General features: G+C 33.7%; 1 pseudogene; it reads left to right on the forward strand.

Annotated features, from left to right (window-relative positions):
* Positions 1–1,495: 1,495 nt before the first annotated feature.
* Positions 1,496–20,506, forward strand: LOC142620040 (SART-1 family protein DOT2-like; annotated as a pseudogene).
* The last annotated feature ends 912 nt before the right edge of the window (positions 20,507–21,418 follow it).

The raw sequence follows: 21,418 nt of genomic DNA on the forward strand, positions 1-21,418 counted from the left end.
GCCTAATATTCTAGGCCCAAGTCTTGTACTTGTATTGCAAGCCTGTTAACTATAATTAATATATGGTTAGTGTATGGTTTAGCCTAATATAAATATCCCTAATAGGTTTATTGTAACATAAGATTTGTACTTTACTCATACATCAAGATGTAGCTTTCAAGGGATTTTCTTTTGTGGACATAGGTCGTCAAGTTGAATCACATAACGTGTTATTTCTTTTATGCTTCCCCTTTCGCACTCACCTCCAATTTATTTAACATAGCATCAAAGCAACAACAAGAAGCAACAACCATACAGTTACAATAAGAAAAACGAAGAAGCATCTTTAACAATAAGATTTAATTTAATGAGTAAAACAGTTACAATAAATTACTTTCAAAATAATTTCATAAGAAGCAACAACAATATCACTCAAACACAAATATTTATTATTAAAATAAATTCAATTCCTTTATTATATAGGTAAATTAGCCCAAGTTGAGTATAGGTATCTCAATGCTACTTAATCATGGATTAAAAAAGGGAAAGCTATGATTTTTTACACTTACCTTTCTTAATTGGTTTGTTTACAAAAAAAAAAAAAAGTTGGAGAAGTTTTTCAATCTAACCCAAGTTTGTCGTGAAAACAAATTTCCAACCCAACCTATCACGTGTGTAAAAACCAACCCAACCTAACCCAAATAGATTGAGTTGATGGATTGTGTTTACATATCTTATTTCTTATAAAAAGTTAAACTTTCATTAATTAATTAATTATTTTTAAATAAATTATTACAATCCACGTAATACTATACTTTTTTATAAGTTAAGATCCACATAATATGACTAAATTGTATTGAAAGTTTTAAATTCATCTAAACCAATTCTTAAAAATTACCAAAATAAATTAAAACTAAAAATTAAAACAATGACAACAAAATAAAATTTCAACTCGAACAAACTATCAACTCAAACTTAACCCAATTTAAAGCTCAAAATAAAATTTCAATCCAACAAAGCTCATCAACCCCCGAAAACCAACCCGAGACATTAGGTTGTGTAGTGATTGGTCAGTACTTTCATCTAGTTGGTGGATTTGATGCATACATTGTACAATTCTAATAAAAAAATGGCCAAAATGGCCATATACCACAGTTTGGCAAAATATTTAGCAATATATCACTGTTTACAAAATTTTTAATAATTTACCACATTTTTGAAACTCGAAACTCGAGTTCTTTGAAAAAAAAATAGCTTCCAAATTTGTCGTGCTATTTTTTATGGAAGTCGAGTTTCATCAAAAATTTTCTATGAAACTCGAATTTATGAAACTTAAGTTACATGACACACTTGAATTTAAAAAAAGTGGTAGATTTCTAATTATTTTGCAAATAGATGTAAATCTATACGTATTTTCTCAGACAAGGTAATTTACCATTTTGGCCTTAAAAAAAATAAAAACAATAAACAAACCGGCTCTTTTTACCAATTTTTTATCGTATTGGCAAATATACAAAACCAGCGTCCTGAAAGCTCTTTTTTCCTCCTCCTCTGTAACTAATATATACAACATCCCCTGTTTTCCATCTCCATCGTCATGCTCACTCATTTTCATCTCTAATGAAACCCCAACCCTCTTAGTCTCTCTCTCTCTCTCAGTCACGGTGAGTTTTCCCTTCTTAACTTTCTACGTTCCAGTAATTTACTTCTTTAAATTTTTGCATGATTATTTCTATTTGAACCCATTTTATTACTATCTTGTTCAATTAGTAATTTACTTCTGTTTAAATTTTGAGTCCTTTGCAGTTTGGGTTTGAAGAGTATCTTGTTCTTGTTGTTTAGAACTAAACAAAACAAAGTATTTCAATAAAAATGATATTTAGTTTAAATTTTTTTAATTAATTGTTCACTATATGTATGATTTTGCACTCAAAAACATGAATTGAATGCTATTGAGTTCATATTTTTGCTTGGCAATGCCTATAATGTTAAAAAAAAAAAAAAAATTATATTATTCTGATTCTGGGTTTTTTTTTTTTTTTAAAGTTGTGATGGACATGGAATGGTCTGAGTCGAAGGATGAATTCCGGGAAGATAGGGATGTTGACTGTTCTCCAATGAGAGAAAATTGGGATGAGTTGGAACAAAATGGGACTGATAAATTGAGTAAGCACCGGAGCAAGGATAGGAAGAAGGGTAGTTGAGGGGAAGATAAAGAACATAGGAGTAAAGACCGAGAACGGTTGAAGAGAGGTAGTGATGATGTTTTAAAGGAAAGGGAGAAAGAAAGCGGGAGCAGGGATAGGAGGAAAGAAGATAGAGATGAGAGAGAGAAGGATAGGAGTAAGGATAGTAAGGTGAAGGATAAAGAGTATGATCGGGAAAAATATAGAGAGAAAGAGCGTGATAGGGATAAAGATAGAAAAGATTGAGGGAAAGACTGTGAGAGGGGGAGGGAGAGAGATGCAGAGAAGGATAGTGATCGAGGACGGGACAAGGAGAGTGTAAAGGACAAGAATAGAGATAGGGATAGAGATAAAGAAAGAGCAAAGGAAAGGGAAAAGGAAAGAAAAAAACATAAGGATCGGAATAGGGAGAAGGAGCAGGAGGCAGATCAAGATAAAGAGAGGTTGAGAGATAGAGTGAGCAGGAAAACTCTAGAGGAAGATGATTGGAGCAAGGAAGATAAGTCTAAGCTGGACTATGAAGATAATGGGGATAGGGATGCTTCCAAGCTAGGGAGGTTATCTCATCATGCTGAGATTGAAGAAAATACCATTAGGTGGAGCACACTTGTCAGCGTCAGAACTGGAGGAGCGCATCTTGAAGTAAGTAAATCTTTATTTATGCCTTCTTTGTTGCATGTTGACGTATCAAATCAAACAATTGGTGTTTGAAATTTTTACTCTTGCAATTCCTACCCTTTTTTCTTTTGATAACGTAGGGAACCTCTCTAACCCCATCTGCCAGAACTAGTTGTTGGGTTGTCTAAGGGCATGCACTCTTGATGGGTTAAGAAATTTATGTTCATGCCCAAAAGCACTCTTGCAATTCGTACCTTAATCCATGAAACCATCTTGACCATATTTTCCTGCTATCCTGGTTTTCAGTAGCTACTTTGTACTTGGAACTGTATGTGTTGTTATTTAAGTTACTTGTCTTTTCAGAATTCCCTTGGATTTCGTGTCTAAACTAGCTGAATGATGATTAGTTTGTAAACTGATTTACATTTGCATTGTATTTATCTCTTTCCTAGGTTTTTTGCATTCTACGTTGGTGGTAAACTGAGAAAATCCATTTTGTGTAATGTGAATATGTTAACCTTTTTGCTCAGGAAGAGAGAAGAGAGATTGAACAAAAATTCTGAAGGTGTTTCTGAGGTTTTGTCATGGGTTAGTCGGAGTCGCAAGCTTGAGGAGAAAAGGAATGCTGAAAAGGAAAAAGCATTGCAGCTCTCAAAAATTTTTGAAGAACAGGTTTTGTTTCAATAGTGTTTCTTTGTATTCTTTTTCACAATACTATTTATTTCGTGTGGGATCTTTTATTTATCTCATGGTGTAAATTTCTCAGGACAATGTAGGTCAAGGAGACAGTGAGGATGAGGAACCAAGCCAGGGTACTGCTCGTAAGGGTTCTTACTCCTTTTGATTTGTTTTATAAAATCAAATTGATGTTATGTCACATGATTTTGGGTCAGTCCATTCTGAAACATATTGAATTTTGAGTGCTCGGATCGGACTGATTCAAATACTGAACTCATTCAAGTTCTATTGAGGAGTCATGAAATTTCCTAGCTTGGGGACTCGCGTCTAGTGATTCTCTCCCTTCTTTTCTTAGCTCCCTTTCTTTTTTGTAATTATTCTATTGATTGGTTTTCTTTTATGTTTTTTCTATGTTTTCTTCTTATTGTATTTTCTGGGTTTGCTCTATGTTATTCATGCATAGAGTAGACTTTCGTATATATATCATTTTTATCAAAAATAAAAATTTCCTAATGAAATTTCCTGTGTGCGTGCGAGGACTGTAGTTAATTATTCTTTTGAGTTTGCACCTGTTCATAATTTATGCCCCACTAGTGTGTTCTTCTGGAACCTGATCTGTAAGCCAATGGTTTTGTGTGATGGATTCCTTCATCACTGATCAATACTGATATGATTTTTATTTTGAATACTTTATAGATAATCTGGCAGGAGTTAAAGTTCTTTATGGCATTGACAAAGTAGTGGAAGGTGGCCCAGTAGTTTTAACGTTAAAAGATCAGAATATACTTGCATATGGTGACATCAATGAAGGTAAACTATTTGGTGTTACTTTTCGTTTTTCAGGGCCCTCTAAGATGAGTTGACACATGTATATAACAGGGGTTTTTGGTCTGGTGTGACAGAGATTGATATGCTTGAGAATGTTGAAGTTGGAGAACAAAAGCAGCGAGATGAGGCTTACAAGGCTGCAAAGAAGAAAACAGGGATCTATGATGATAAGTAAGATGGGAACTTTCATAATTATACCATAAGTATATGAAAAAATGATTTGACATATCATGCATCCTGATGCTTTAGGTTTAATGATGATCCCGGTGCAGAGAAGAAAATTCTGCCACAGTATGATGACCCCACTGCAGATGAGGTTTGATTTTTGGTTTTGTCCATTCACTGTATTTTAAATTTTAGTCTGACCAGTTGCTTTTCCTTTTTTATTCAGTTTATTACAAGGAATGTTGTGCATGGGGATTGATCATGGAACTTTGTACTTATTTATTCTTCTTTACAGGGGTTAGCTCTGGATGAAAGAGGACGTTTCTCCAGCGAAGCAGAGAAAAAACTCCAAGAGGTAATTCTTATTAAACCCGGAAGATAAAGGAGAAGATTGGTTGTGTTTGAAAATGATGAACTCTTTGCATACTGCGCAGTAATGGCATTATTATTATTATTATTATTTTTTTGTGACTTCCTATTTATGCAAGTTGTAGTCCCATTCTTCCTATTTTCTGTTCTGTTATTGTACTGAATATGCAGTGTTAGGATTTCCCATGTATAATGAGTTTATGCTTTTTTTGGTTTTTGAATTCATTTTAATTACTTCACTAGTTTTTTTCCCCTTGCTTGTGAAGGATTTTCCTCTCCTCATTGCCAGCTTCGTAAAAGGTTAGAGGGCACTTCCACAAACAATCACTTTGAAGATCTAAATGCAATTGGGAAGACCACATCAGAATACTATACTCAAGAAGAAATGCTTCAATTTAAAAAGCCCAAGAAAAAGAAATCTTTGAGGAAGAAAGAGAAGCTGGATTTGGATGCACTTGAAGCAGAAGCTCTCTCTTCAGGGCTGGGAGTTGGGGATCTTGGCTCTCGGAATGATGCAAGGAGACAAGCCATCAGAGAGGAGCAAGAAAGAGCTGAGGCTGAATTGAGAAACAATGCATACCAGTCAGCTTATGCTAAAGCTGATGAGGCATCAAAATTATTGCGGATGGAACAAACTCTTCCCGTTAAATTGGAGGAAGATGAAAATCCTGTTTTTGCTGATGACAATGATGATCTTTATAAATCCTTAGAAAGAACAAGCAAATTAGCTCTTAAAAAGCAAGAGGAGGCGGCATCTGGTCCTCAAGCAGTTGCACTTCTTGCCACTACTGCCCGCAGCAGTCAAACTACAGAAGATCAAAACCCCACAACTGGAGAGTCGCAAGAAAACAGGGTTGTCTTTACAGAGATGGAGGAGTTTGTCTGGGGTCTCCAGCTTGATGAAGGTATTTTTCTTTTATGTTTGTTCATGTGTTTGAATAAAATTGAAACTTGAGCTGCCTTACTGCCTCCCTGCTTGAATTGAGATTTCTACATATGTAATTTTTTTGACTGCTTTACTGTCTGGCCATTCACCATCTTGCAGTTTGTTGATATCCGTCATTTTATCTGGTTAAAATTCAAGTTAAATCATGGCCATTTTTCTTTGAAAGTTGTCCTGCTCTTGTTCCTATCAATTTCCTTTAGCTTCCATTGTACCCAAATCTTGATCTTTTTGTTCTTTTTGGCCCCTGAGCAATCTAATACATTTTTTCTTTTCCTAGTTTGCTAAGTTTTGGGCATATATAGCAGAGTTGATATATTATATTATAATGTGAATTTGAACCATCACCTTCTACATCACCTGGAAATGCCAGATCTTCTCCCAATTAAAATACTATTTCATGTCTTAGTGATGGCAAACGTAAGTGGCAGCCCTCTTTGAAGACCTATAAGAGGCGAGGGAAAGCTGATCCTAGTGCTGAAGCATTTATTTGGGATGTTTCAGATGATGGAGAGCTTTCTTGGGAGCTTGCTTAGTCATTCTAAAGTTGAATTGAGTCTCATTTTATGTTTTGAGTCATTTTCCTATTTGGTTGAGTAGTTATTAAGTCCATTTTTGTTTGTTATTGTTAATTTTAGTCATTCTAGGAAAGGATATAACAAAAGCCTATATTAAGGCTTTATTGTAGTCAATAATATTCATAGAGGTTGATTCTAATAATATTCTAGTAGCTTATTTTAAGTTTTGAGGGTGTGATTGCCTTTTCCTCCCTAAGTGTGATTACTTAGGAAGACCTAGGTGTGATTGTCTAATATTTTATTTATCTTGTTTTCTATTTTATCCCCTGATTCTGCCCCAAACAGCCATTAAGTTAGATATATATATATATATATATATATATATATTTTTTTTTTTTTTTTTTTTCTAACCTAAAACCCTTCAGCATCAATCCTTATTCAAGAACCCTTCAATGGCTCATCAAGAAATCTATTGTAGTGCTGAATTCTTAAAGATCCTACATCACTTAGTTTGCTGCAGGTATTCTTCCAATGGTTGATGATAGAAATAACTCGTACTTTTGTGCTTTTGCAGAAGCCCGTAAGCCTGAAAATGAAGATGTTTTTATGCAAGAAGATGAAGAGCCAAAAGTTTTTGATGAAGAAATAAAAGATGAGACTGGTGGATGGACCAAAGTTAAAGATGTCAGTAAAGATGAGCACCCTGCTGACAAGGACAAGGAGGAGATAGTGCCAGATGGAACTATCCATGAAGTTGCGGTTGGAAAAGGGTTATCAGGTGCACTGAAGCTGCTTAAAGAGCGAGGAACACTTAAGGAAAGCATTGAAAACATGGATAAGAAAAAGAGCAAACTCGTGGGTATTGTTGGTGATGATGAATCAAAGGAGCCTCATTCATCCTCTTTGATCGATTATAGATATGAGATTCGCATTGAGCAGACAGATGAGTTTGGGCGAATTGTAAGTGCTTCACTTAACCATCCAGTCATTTCATATTTTTCTTTAGCTCAAATGGCCCCTCTCTCTCTCTCTCTCTCTCTCTCTCTCTCTCTCTCTCTCTCTCTCTCTCCACACACACACACACACACACACACACACACACACACACACACACAGATGTCAGTTACATGTATGATAACATTCTCTATTATATGGTGTAACATGACATCTGGGGCAGATTGGATGCGGGGGTCCTCATATTCCACTTAAAGAGGGATTTTTCTTCTTTCATTTATAAAAAACCTAGGGATTTTTTATTTTATTTTTTTATATTACTCTTTAAAGATGAACTCCAATGAGAAGAATAGATGTTTTCTTGTTCCCCCCCCCCCCCCCCCCCCGGTATACTCCTTGTGTACTTGGGGGCTCTCTCTTTTTGATTTCAATAAAGCTTTATTACTTATCAAAAAAAAAAAAAAGAGAAGAATAGATGTTTTCATAAGTAAATTATCAGAAAAGGAAAGTGAATTAAGGGTACAATCCTACTTATTAAAAAAAATAATAAGGGCACAATCATACTACACAGAAATTATACAGGAGAAACACCCCAAAACAAAGGCTAACTTTGTGATGTCCAACTATAGTGAGAACCTAAAAAAATGGAAACTTCAACTTCGTCAAGGAAGTCCACACCCCTCAAAATTCTTCATGTTCCTCTCGCTCCAAATGTACCATATGATACAAAAGGGAACTACTTTCCAAATTTCATCACTACAAGGTCTTCCAAATTGTCTCTTCCAACATGCTGACAAATGAACAACTGTTTTAAGTTTAACCCATAAAACCTCAGATAGATCAACCATCAATGACCCCAATTCTCTGGCTACGTCACTGTGAAGAAGTGGGTGATCTGTTGTCTCTCCACTTGATTTAGACATACATACAGCACTAATGCAATAGTATTATTTGATACTTTTTCAATCTATTTATTGTCAAAACCTTTATATGCTTGCTGTTGTAGAAGTAAAATGCGATTCTAGGTGGTGCTCTAACCTTCCAAGAATTCATACTGTCATGTTATTTGACTATTCGGGTGAATGATACTTATGCTTATTTAGAGAGACAATAGACATATGGTATGGGGTGTAATTTTTTGAGTGAAATCAGTTGGGAGTGGTTCTTTAAAACGTATGTTATAATCAAGTGGGCTGTTAGATATATTTATTGTATAAATCTCACAACATGAGGGCTGGATCACATATCTTAAGTTCTGACATGTCATCTTATGGAATTGGATCATCTCTCTTTTGCTTCTTCCTTCTTCCCATTGCTTTAATTAGTAAAAAAAATCCTTGAGTGGAGTTGAGACGAAACTAACTAGGTACCACACAGTTGAATTATTTCACACTATATGATTCCATGCCAGTACGGTTTTTTATAATGTTTATGAATATGTCCATGCATTTAATGCCCATAAAAAAAAGTAACCTCAAGGGGTAGCACAATCAGATGAGGACCACACTTGGTGAAGCAGATGTATTCATGCAAAAAATTTAAAAAAAAAAAAAAAAAATCTCATGATGCTAATGTCACCAGTTCAAATTTCCCCTTCCCCTTTATATTGGGCTAAAACTTGATTAGAAAACAATGAAGCCCATAGAAAAAGTAACACCATATAACATGTATTGGAACTACTTATAGTGGTTGTTTATTGAATTGGAGTCATGATTGAAGACAGGTGATGTCATGATAGCCATAGTTGCTATTGATCATATGTAAAGAAAGATAGACATGGGTTAGGTTATCAAAATAGATGTGGTGTAATATGCATTGACGACTTCTCCTATAAGGTTAAAAAGTGACAATCTCATTGAATTTTGAACTTTGAGACTCTTTTTGCGTGGCCATGTCTAAACATGCTGTCTTGTCTGTGTGCCAGTCTAGTGTTGCAGAAAAAGTGAACTTACTCAGATCTTTATGAAAATCACAAAATGAGAAAACCTTTTTTATCCTTGGGCAAAGAGTTCTATGACCCATATTATAACAATGCGGATTCAGTTTGGTGGGTGATTTTAAAAAGTGAGTTGTCCCTCCTTGGAGACAAATTCTGCTTTCGACGGCGCTTTTCATTCCCTGCTGCTGCTTCTATAATTGGCTATTCCTTCTCAGTATTTTAAGACAAAATCTTTCATGATACATCTTGGACTTTCCAAATAATACCTTCATTAAATTTTTTTTTTTTAAAAGAAGAAAAAAAAAGACATTTCATGTACAAAACAAGTGGCTGCCTATCAATTACTCCCATGCACTGACACCACTCAAACAGAGATCTCACAATCAAGGTTTTCTGCTCTTGATTGATCTCGGAATTGGATAGAATAGTTTGGATATTCCGCTTTAGAAAAGAGCCGGGGGTGGGGGGGGAGGGGGTGTTAATGAGTAGTAGAGTATTAGTTAGAGGGTAATAGAGAGTATGGCATTGGTTAGAATAGAATGGCGGAAACAAAGCTAACCCCTATTAGTCTGTTGAAGATCCATAATTGGCCCCAAAATTTTGGGACTAAGCCTTGGTTGTTTTTGTTGTGGTTGTTAGTTGATGACTCTGTGAAACCTTAAAGCAGTGTAATGGTTTGCTTCTTTCACAATCAAGACAACTCTCTTTGGTTCATAATTGAAATTTGTAGCTCCTTGTATTTCCCTTCCTGTGTTGCTTGATCATTGTAATTTGGTTTCTTGATGTTTTTGTCTCTTTCGTACATTTCTTATGTATTGGGCTGTGTTCTTTTAATAAATTTTTTTTGTTACTTATCAAAAAAAAAGAAAAAATAAAGTATTATATTATAGTTTTTTTTGTTTTTGTTTTTGTTTTTGTTTTTGTTTTTTGTTTTTTTGTTTTTTTTGTGTTAGCATGCATTCTTGACTTATGTCCACGTTTTTACCAGATGACTCCGAAGGAAGCCTTTCGTCTGATTTCGCATAAGTTTCATGGGAAGGGTCCTGGCAAAATGAAGCAAGAAAAACGCATGAAGTAATACCTGGAAGAATTGAAGTTGAAGAACATGAAGAATTCGGATACACCATCAGACTCTGTGGAGAGGATGAGGGAAGCTCAAATGCAGTTAAAGACACCCTATCTTGTCCTTAGTGGTCATGTTAAACCAGGGTATGTGTCATTCATCTTTGTCACATGTTCATATATAATTCTGACCAATGATTGCTGGATTTCACTATAAGGAAAGATAGTTGATGAAAAGCTTATTCCCTCTATGATAGGGGTAGTAGCTAAGAGATGGACTGGCATTATATATCATACCATTAATTATAACTGTCTCTCTCCCCAAATGAACAATCTGTGGGTGCTTAGATACACTTGGACACCTAAAAATATGTGAGGAAATAATATGTATACAAAATTCTATTCCTCAAAATATCAGTGTAGGAGGTTAAATAATTAGTTAGAACATTGCGCAGCTTATTTGGATGTTCAGGTATTGCATATAGTACCTTACATTTTATTACCCTTTTTATGTGAGTGCTGGTAGATGTTCATGCTTTTTTCCATATTTTGTTGTGAGGGTACTGTCAGATGATAATGTCATTACAGTTCTGATGCCATGTCAAAGAATCTAAATTTCTTGTTGGGGCAGTTGGGGAGCTTGATGGTTAGGTTTTAATCATTTGCCCATGTTGGCTTGCATCAATTTGGTGTCTATACCTGCTAAAAGATCATCATAAGGTTAAGTTTTGGATATCTAGATTTTCGTATTTATATTTGGTTGATAAACACATCTTATGTTTTGCATTGCTCCAAGGAAGGCTTACTTCTTAATCAAAGCTTTGAATTAGTGAAGCATGAGTAGTCTGTAGCTGTATGGTCTAAATAACATTTTTTAATTTTTAACCTCTGTTTACTTGGTTTATTTATTCTTTCTTTTTTGTGTGTATTTTATTTCCAGGCAAACGAGTGATCCTAGAAGTGGTTTTGCGACTGTTGAGAAGGACTTCCCTGGGGGCTTGACACCAATGCTTGGTGATAGAAAGGTCAGTAACATCTTAATACTTTTTTGTAATATTATCCTTGATTTTATTATATCCATAAATAAAAAAGTATGTACCCAGCCTTCTAAGTTTCATATGTTAGTACAGTTTTAGTGGTCGTGGTTATAGTTTTCTTTAGTAAATGATTTCACGAGACTTGCTTCATGGGGAAAAAATAAAATTAAAAATCAAGAGATGCCCAGTGTACAACAGGAGAATGCTGCTAATAAGCCCTAGCTCTAGCTCAAATGGCACCTTCTTCCAATGTAAGAGCAAGCTGGAGGATTTGGTTGAGGTTTAACTTTTAAGATCTACCGGGTGTGGTTGTAACTTACCAACTAAAAAAAGAAGGGAATACTTGGTTTTATGCCTTTTTCTTTGGGATAAAATTCTTAGTTTTCTAATATCAATCCTGACAACTTGTAGATTCATGAATATTACAAGCTAAAAATACCTCTTCACATTTCTAAAAGTTAGAGACTAGGTCACTAGAGGTATGCGTTTGCATCCTTTTCAACACTGCTGATTTTCCTATGAAAAAGAAAGAGGTTAAGAATCATGCGTTCTGCTCAATAGCATTCCATCTGAGGTTTATGTATCCTTAATTTTATTCTGTCTTTCCGTATTGCCTGCACTGATTACAAAGTGCAATTTTCTGTCCATCTTCTGGGTTGAGCACTTCTTGGGGATAAAGTGTAAAGCTGAGCCAACAAATTCAGCACCAAAGAAGCCTAAACCTTGAAGGTATTTTTGGGTGGAATTTAGAAGCTGAGCTAGTGTTCTTATTCTAAAGAGGGTGCCTGTCATCAAATGACATGAGTTGGTTTCCTGCCACTATAAATGCGGCATCAGAGTGTGTTAGGCAAATAGCTGATCTGGTTTTGTGCTATAGACTGTAAATAAACCTTTTTTTTTTCTTATTACTGAAAAGAGCTATTGTTCACAGAAATTTTGCTCTTTGTTTATACTACACTTTACTTGAGCAGGGTTGCATTCTGTGTATGTGTTAAACAACATGCTGAATCAACTGGATTTTACCGTCAAAAGCTTAAGTCAGATGTGAAAAATCCATATTGTTGATTAATTCCTTGGCCTGAGCCCAAATTCTTCGCACTTGAGACTTTGAGAGATACCTATAAGTGGGAATTTTTTTGTATATTATCATGAGCGCTGATAGTTGTATATGCTTGTGTCTCTTAGGAGATGCTCTCCATTTCTAATGACTTGGATATAGTTGCTAAATGATCTTGATTTTGAACTCAGCCCCGGACATGCTATGGGTACGGACTACGGAGTTTACGGACCACTTGGTTGTATAGCACAATGTTAGGTTCTAAGACTTTAGAAACTAATGTATTAGACCTTCAATTTGTAATATGTTGGCAAACCATGATCAAAACATAGAGTTTAGGTTTAACCTTACTCAAAGTGTGTTTAATTGTAAAATTGGAATCGAGTGATTGCAGAAAGTATAGGACAAAACCTGCAAGGCTCGATCGATCAAAAATTAGACTCGATCGATCGAAACACGTGCAGATTTATTTTTCTGCAAAAATTCTAATTTAGTCCAAGCCCGTTTGATGTGTAGGGTTTTATGTTTTACTTCAAGTATAGAAGGAAAAACCCTAACTACGTTTTAGAGGTCTTTAGAGAGTTGTGTGTTGAATCTTTTGTGAGATCTAGATGTGTTTACTTTCATACACACACATAGAGTTATCAAGATCAAGATTCAGATTCACATCAAGAACTTGATAATCTCTTTAGTTGCTGCTTAAAGAATTTTAAAGAAGATTTGAAACCTTTGAGTGGAGTCTCAAAGTCACAAGTAGGAGAACTTGTGGTTGCAGCAGAGCAAGGAAAGAAGTAGTCTGTGGACTCGAAGCTGTCACGTGGTTGTGGTAGTAAGTTTTCTACTTGAGGTAGTAATAGGATGTTAGTGGTCTAAGTTCTATTGTAAAAATTTCAATTCTTTCATAGTAGATCTGTTTTACCTTGAGGATAGCTAGGTTAAGTCCTTCCCAAGTTTTTTACCGGTTAGGTTTTCCTGGGTTATCATATTGTTGTATTTTTTATATTTTCGCATTATTTACATGATATGATTTTATTGTGTTAATCTTGAATTGAATAATTTATCTAAGTAATCACTTGATTAAATAACTAGGTTAAACAACTTGTGTTAAGGGGTTTAAAAACGTACAAGTGGTATCAGAGCAGGTTAGCTCTTGTATTTTTAGATATTTTGATCTAAGAGTTGATCATTGACCCCTGTTGTCATGGAACACGGTCACTCTCTTGCAATCCCACCTCACTTTGATGGGAACAACTATGTCTACTGGAAAGTAAGGATGAAAGCATTCCTGAAATCTATTGATGAGAGAGTTGTGATCCCACCTCACTTTAGGCTCATTTAATAAACAAGCCGAGACCGAGCCCAAGCAAATTTTTTTTTTTTTTTTTACGAACAAACTCGTGAACTATTAGGCTTGATACAAAACAATTCAAGTATAGACTCATTTATAAGTTTATATGAATATACTTATTGCACATATATTAATAATGACATGGCCAACATGGGACTACTAATTTTCTTAATTTTTTCATTCCCTCTAAATTGACCAAGAACTGCTTTAGGCTACAGTTAAGTTAAAAATAAATTAGTTAATTAAGTGGGCCACATATGATCCTTCCTATCAATCATCTAAAGTAAATTTATGAAAAATGTAAGTATTTTCTCATTCACAATAGTTACAAATAAGTATTTTTCTAGTTCTTCACCATTTAACATGAATGTAAAAATTGTATTTTGAATATTTGCTGAAATTATAGACAATGAATGATGGATGAATAAATTTAATTATGTAACTTTTTAATAATAATAATAATAATAATAATAATAATCTATTCTATATATTACTAAAAGCTGAAGTGTAGAGTTTAATGTTGCTGCTCACACACTGCGCCACATCAGATGCCACGTCATTTTCTTTAAAAAAATATATAATTTTCCCTTCAATTTTAAAATGGTTTTTACAATTTTTAGCCCTATAAATCCCAACCTTATAAATGCAGCCTACTACTTATTTATTTACTCCCACTATCACCCTATAATAAATTTGTATAATTAATCCAGCCCACCTCTTATTTATTTAGTTCCACTATCAAGCCCAACCCAAAGCCTTTTCAGTTCAGCTTAAAGGAAAAAGAAATTAAAAATATAAAACGTTCAAGCCAGTTTGGAAGAAAGAAAAAAAAAAAAGGGGAAGTGTTAACGTGAGCAAAGAGAGAGTTTGAAGATTGTAACGTAGAGGGAAGCTCAAAGGGAGGGGGAAAAAAAACGTTGAAGCCTTTAGGTATTGCGTGAGAAAACAGAGAGTTTGAAAGCTACTCACATTCCTGTTCTACCGTTTCGCAGTAACGACTGCCTATCTAATTTCCTTCCTCCCTTTATTCCTTTCCACACGGTGTATAAATACTGACAGAACCTCCCTGCTTTGGTTGAGGTATCTCCACATCTCAATTATTTTTTTTGGGTGCAAAACTTTTATGCTCTATTTATATTAATATGAGACCCTTTTTTTTTTTTTCGTTTGTTTGTGTTTGTGTTTATATTAGACAAGCATCCTTGGCATGCCATTGATATGTTTGTGAGATTGCCTGAATGTCGTTTCAAAAATAAAAGGATCTGTTTATATTGCTTAATAGTGCTAGGATCAAAGCAATTTTTTTTGGGTGTTTCAATTTTTGCGGTAAGTTTTCTGCATAATTTTACTGCATAACAACAGATCTATATGTACCTAAAATTTGAAGCATGGTGGTAGTTGAGCTTATCTATAATGGAAATCTTACATTGGGAGATATAATTGTCTCTAATGATGATAATAGGACATTTATAATTCTTATATCAGATATTAGCTACTTTGTCTGTTCTACTTGATACCTTCCTTGGTTTTCACTTGAGTACCTTGGCCAACCCACAAAAGTAGTAGGGGAGAAGATAAATTTAAAGTCCAAAAAAAAAAAAAATAATAATAATCTGTATGACCAAATAAAGGAGAATTTCTCTTGGGTCTAAAGTTCAGCTAATACAAACTGCTTATTAAAATGTTGTGATTTTGTTTTGGGAGTCTAATAACTGGCTGATTGTTTCCTTCTATCTTTAATTTCTTTCTTCATGGCATAGGTAGCTTGTGTGTGTGACATAACATTGAGCAGGGGCTCTTCAACACATGAAACATGTACCCGATTCTGGTCATTAGAATTTAGAACTCCTTGGTCGGCAATGAAGCATTTGTAACAACATTCAATGTCTTAATTTTGTTCCTCTTTTTTCTTGATTTTATTTCGGTCATTGGTTGGTTAAGACTGTCCAGTCACTATCTAATTCTGATGCTTAGTAATCTAAGTTGCTGCACTTGCTTAGTACCCCTTTGTGCTCAACTTGGACTTTTCCTATCAGGACTTTTGTCATTGATCCATGCCTCTTGGAGTGTAGTCTGTGGATGTCATGCACCAAAGGACCACCTCTGCCGTCCTGCCTAACAAACAAGAGATGAACAAGAAGTTCCTAAAACCTTTGCATCCTTCTCTTTACTTATTCTTGAATTAGGTTTAATATTCCGCAATTCAAATGAGGTTGGGTATTTTTATGTTGCATCATAGGCCTGCTTGTATCATTTCAGCCAATGACATAATTCTAGAATGGCAACACTTTCTGGTGAATGAGCAGTAACACAAACTTTAGCATTATGAGATTCTTATTCGGTTTTACTATGTGATTTACTATTGAAGAAGCATACGAACATAGAATTATTTTTATATAATGAAATCAAAGCGACTATTACTGCATAATCCTGTTTCAAAATTATCTCAGATTATTTTATATTTAAATGACTGCTCACATGGAGTGAGCTGAACCAGGAGTTGGTTACACATATAAATTAGAAAGAACATGTACCAAATGTACTCAGCAATAATTTTGTCAGTAAACGGAGTGAGGTCCAAATTTAGTAGATCTTCCATCCTATTGATAGTACCGTTTTCAGACTTCACAACAAAAACTGGAAACTTAGTAGAGCTTTTAGATGACCATTTCTTATTCTGTTTCAACAATAGAGAACTCCCAATCGCACATATTCAACAAGGCTGCCAAAAGAGCCAAAGCACGGTGGGCCTGACCAAAAAGTGATAGGGAACTCAAGAGCCGTTGCTTGACCTCTATTGGTATGGTGGTTTTTATTTACTGTATCGTTATGAAAAGTGAAATGATTATTGTAGTAATAAAAACAACCAGAATTACTTGTAGAACTTTGAAACCGTATGTTTAGGAGAAAACTTCAAAGCAGCAAGGGTCACATTCATATCCCAAGCGAGTGACACCAAATCCAATTTCCTGTATAACTTAATAGCAAAAGTTGTAGGTCCATTTCAATGTTTTTTGAAAAGATTTCTGTATAATATTATTATTGATATATATATATATATATATATATATATATATATATATATATATATATATATATATATATATATATATATATGCGGCTTGGCCTTGGTGTTGGTGTGGGTGGGATTCTTCGTTCTTGCTTCCTTTCAAAATAATGCTTAGATCATGAACGTACACTGTAATGAAAATGACAGGTTTCCTACTTCTAATAATTTTATTGAGAAATGATATGTCCACAACATTTTTACAACATTTTTACAACAAATCCTAAGTGGCAGGATGTTACTGGTTGTTATTGTTGGGGCAAAAAAGTAATCTTAGTGTTAGGTTCAAATTTGAACCAATAACAACTAACCACCTATGATTTGTTGTAAAAATGTTGTGGACGTAGCACCTCTCAATTTTCTTACATGTCCCCGTATTGTAATCCACAAATATGAAGTTCAATATAGTTGACTTTGGCGAATTATTTTATGACTCTATCCTAAGAATTGGCATCTACTGACTGAGAAAAAAAAAATTGAAGAAAAAACTTTACAAAAAAAAAAAGGCCTTCTTTGCATCATCAGGTGCTCATATTTTGAAATTCTTTTGGAATTTCACAATTCAATGCAACATTAGGCTTGGAGATAAGAAAACAATAAGCAATAAGTGCTTCAAAAGCAATGACTAGGCTTATTACAATACAATCATAAACTTTTTGGAAACCCAACTCTGAAGGACAGAACAACATGCCTGAAAAGAATGGTTTGTAAGGTTGCTGGCATTAGAAAATTAATTGATGAAATCTCAAATAAAATGAATGCCTAGACAACTGATAAGTTTGCATCTCTCTTTTTCATCATATGTGGATTCCATCAATTCCCATATTTGTTGGGTGCTTAGCATGTTTGACTGGATTGTAATGCTTGGACCATGTCCCAAAAGATATTTGCTTTTTATGATAATGTATTTACAAAGACATTAAAGTAATTTTGTACATGTAAAAATATGTTGCACACCATTTTCCTACTTTGGTAGGTAGCTTTTTTGGAACGAATTATGGTTTATTGTTAACAGCTAATTGTATAGCCACTTTAAGTAACTGTATGTTGGTTTTATTAACTAGAGTTGGGTTGTAACTTAATTTGTTGATTTGGTTCAAATTGGTTTGGTTAACATGTGGGGAAGTTCTAGGTAGGGATAAGCCAAAAATAGTGTGGCAATCATGTAGTGCAAAATCAAGCTATATTGTAGTAGTTGAAGAAAATTTCCCAATACAACATTTATACCTGTAAAATTTCATCCGAACCATTGTCTCTTGTGACAAACTGTGATGCAAGAGCCACATCATCACTTTCCATAGTATCCCATATGCCTTTTGGGATATGATTTTGCAGATTCTCTTTTGTAACACACAATAAATAACTGAAGTACATTAGCCATGTGCCTCCTTGGTCCACAAGTGTCATAGATTGATCTAGAACTATTACCACTATGGAGGTAGATGTAGCAGACTATTTGGATAAAAAACAAATATGCAAGCGGTTAGAACTTGATACAGTTACACAGAGTTAGAACATATTACTTCTACTTTTCTGTAGTGTATTGTTTAATTGTTTAATGATTTGCTTTGCTCGAAAATTCCACTGTTGCCCGAACAATTTGTGCAACCAAAGAAAATAACCAAAAAAAAATAGGACACTGTTGAATGAGTTGCTTTGCTGGGAAATTCCATTGTAAATAAAGCTGGAATGTTTCTTCAAGTATGTCTAACACTCAATTATAAATAATATGAAAAGGCTATGCTAAAATATTTTTATATTATCTTTTGGTATGCTTGAATAATTTTATATTATCTTTTGGTTGTGTAGGGTGTTCAATTCAAAAGCTGGATTGTTTCTTCAAGTATTTGTAACTTTTAATTATAAATAAAATGAAAAGGCTATGCTAATGGATTGAAATGCGTCATAGTTGAGGGAGCCCCTAATTCAACTTCTACCTTTACACCTTCATCTTCTGTACACACACACACAGTATAAATATATAAATATATAAATATATATATATATATATATATATATATATATATATATATATATATATATATATATGCCAAAAAAATAACCAAATGAACACTGAACAGTCAAACATAATTTACAGGATTAAAGATTTATAGAGAAGGGTATATGAAAGGCTTCTATTCAAAAAAAAAAACCAAAAAGATTAATTAAAAATAATTGCAAATAAATTCAACAATCACTCATCCATACAACAATCAAAACACTATAAATTACAAAACAAAACAACAAAAAAATACACACCAAAAATAGCATAAAAATACACTCTCCACAATCACAAAAATGAGCATGCAACATGAATTACCAACAAATTTATTGCTTAAAATATTTTCCAATGTTGGAAGACAATCGCCAAAATTTTTAGGCAACATGAAAATCAGGTACACAAATTTAAATTCAAATCTTATGTTTGTTACTTCCTCATAAACTCCCCGCTTTTTCTCTACTAATCACAATCAATCACATCCAAATTGTGGTACAAAATATTGAAATCCTATGTTTTCTCTTTTTATTAAGTTTTTACTGTGAAGTAGTGCGCAATTCTATAGTCATTGTTATATTTCTAAAAAAAAAAGTATAGCTTCACCAATCAAACATTGCAATTAAAAAAAAAAAGTTTATACACTCCCTAGGGGCCGAACAAATACAGAATTTTTCTTTATGGCATAGTTAGTGTGATGCGGATATATATATATATATATATATATATATATATTCTTTCTCATTACATTAATGTTGATCCATATATCCCAAGTTTCAATTTTCTCTTTTTATTAACTTTTTACTATGAAGTAGTGCGCAATTCTATAGTCATCATTTAATTTCTAAAACAAAAAAAATTTATAGCTTCATCAATCAAATATTGCAATTAAAAAAAATGTTTATACACTCCTTAGGGGCCGAACAGACGCAGAGTTTTTCATAATCAGCGTGATGCGGATATATATATATATATATATATTTCTTTTTTCTTTTTTCTTTTTCATTACAATGTTGATCCATATATCCCAAGTTTCAAATTTCTCTTTTTATTAACTTTTTACTATAAAGTAGTGCACAATTCTATTGTCATTGTTAAATTTCTAAAAGAAAAAAAATTTATAGCTTCATCAATCAAATATTGCAATTAAAAAAAAAAATTGTTTATACACTCCCTAGGGGCCGAACAGACGTGGAGTTTTTCTTTATGACTATGGCCCTTCACATTAAACTTTCCTGTGTTAGACAGATGGTGTATTCCAAAGTCATGACATGAATGATGTTACATAATCAGCATGATGCGGATATATATATATATATAATCCCTTTTTCATTACAATGTTGATCCATATATCCCAAGTTTCAATTTTATTTTTTATTAACTTTTTACTATAAAGTAGTGCGCAATTCTATAGTCATTGTTATATTTCTAAAAGAAAAAAAAAATTATGACTTCATCAGTCAAATATTGCAATTGTGATGATAATAATGTTCATCTATAATTCTTACTATATGATTATTGTCATGTTTTGTCACCGGTTAATTTTTTCTAACGCATTAGTTTCTTAATATGTGTTTTCATTTCTAAAAACAGCTGCAAGTGATGCAATCGGCTAACCAAAAGGAAAAAAGCTCTTCACCACATCAATCTAACTGGACTACTCCAAAATCCCTTATTCCTTAGAAGCGATGAAGAAAAACTCATTCATCAATGCTTTAGGGCTGGAAACAAACAAGCACTATTTTGGGTCGGAGCTCACAAATATTTTGTACAAGATCAAACTAGAGTGGGAAAAGAAATCCTTCTTCAGGCAAACATAGAAGGAGACAAAAATGAAAAGTATGGACTGACAATTGCGTTATTATGCGAATCAAATGATTAAGGAATACAACTACTATTATCAATTCTAAACCAACCAAATGGAAAACAATTGCTGCAAAACTATCGACAAATCCTTCGACATACAGTTTTTGGAACAAACGCATTATGCATCCCAAAAAACCAAGCATGTAAGAAAAATGGAGTGGGTCATTGGGATCGTGAATGCCCTTACCCATATGGGAATGAAGAATTACATGTAACATGCAAAATGTGCTCAATTGACTTGGAAATGTACAAATTAGCCAACCGAGTTTGGTAGAAATTATGTTTCCAAAAAACATAATGCAATAAAATTTCCTCATCCTATTTATAATAGTAATCTCTATATTTAAAGGAATAGATCTTTTTTTATTATTAATATTTATTTAAAAAGACTTGCAACAACTTAATTACAATCCTCTAAAGTTTTCACCTAGCATGACGCTAACTTCAAATATATAAAATCTTTTCTATCTAATTTTAAGTTGATTAAATTTTACTAACTTGGGAAAATGGTTGATAAGCTCTGGACTGACTACAAGGCCAAGTATAGTTGTATCCTTTCAACATCTAATTCCAAGACAATACCTTCTATCATCACAAATCCTACAATATATTGTTCATACATATATAATGCAGCTTAAGTAATAATACATGCAAAAATATTTCAAATAATAACACGATCATAAAACTAAAATTACCACACGCAACGCGTGAGTCCGCGACTAGTAATAATAATAGGTGAGAAACTCAAATTAGAACTCTAAATTAGAGTTCCAATTTTGTACCATTTGTCTCTGCCACCTATCTTCAA

The sequence above is a fragment of the Castanea sativa genome, chromosome 12, assembly GCF_040712315.1.
Source record: "Castanea sativa cultivar Marrone di Chiusa Pesio chromosome 12, ASM4071231v1".
In the NCBI taxonomy this organism is placed as follows: Eukaryota; Viridiplantae; Streptophyta; class Magnoliopsida; order Fagales; family Fagaceae; genus Castanea; species Castanea sativa.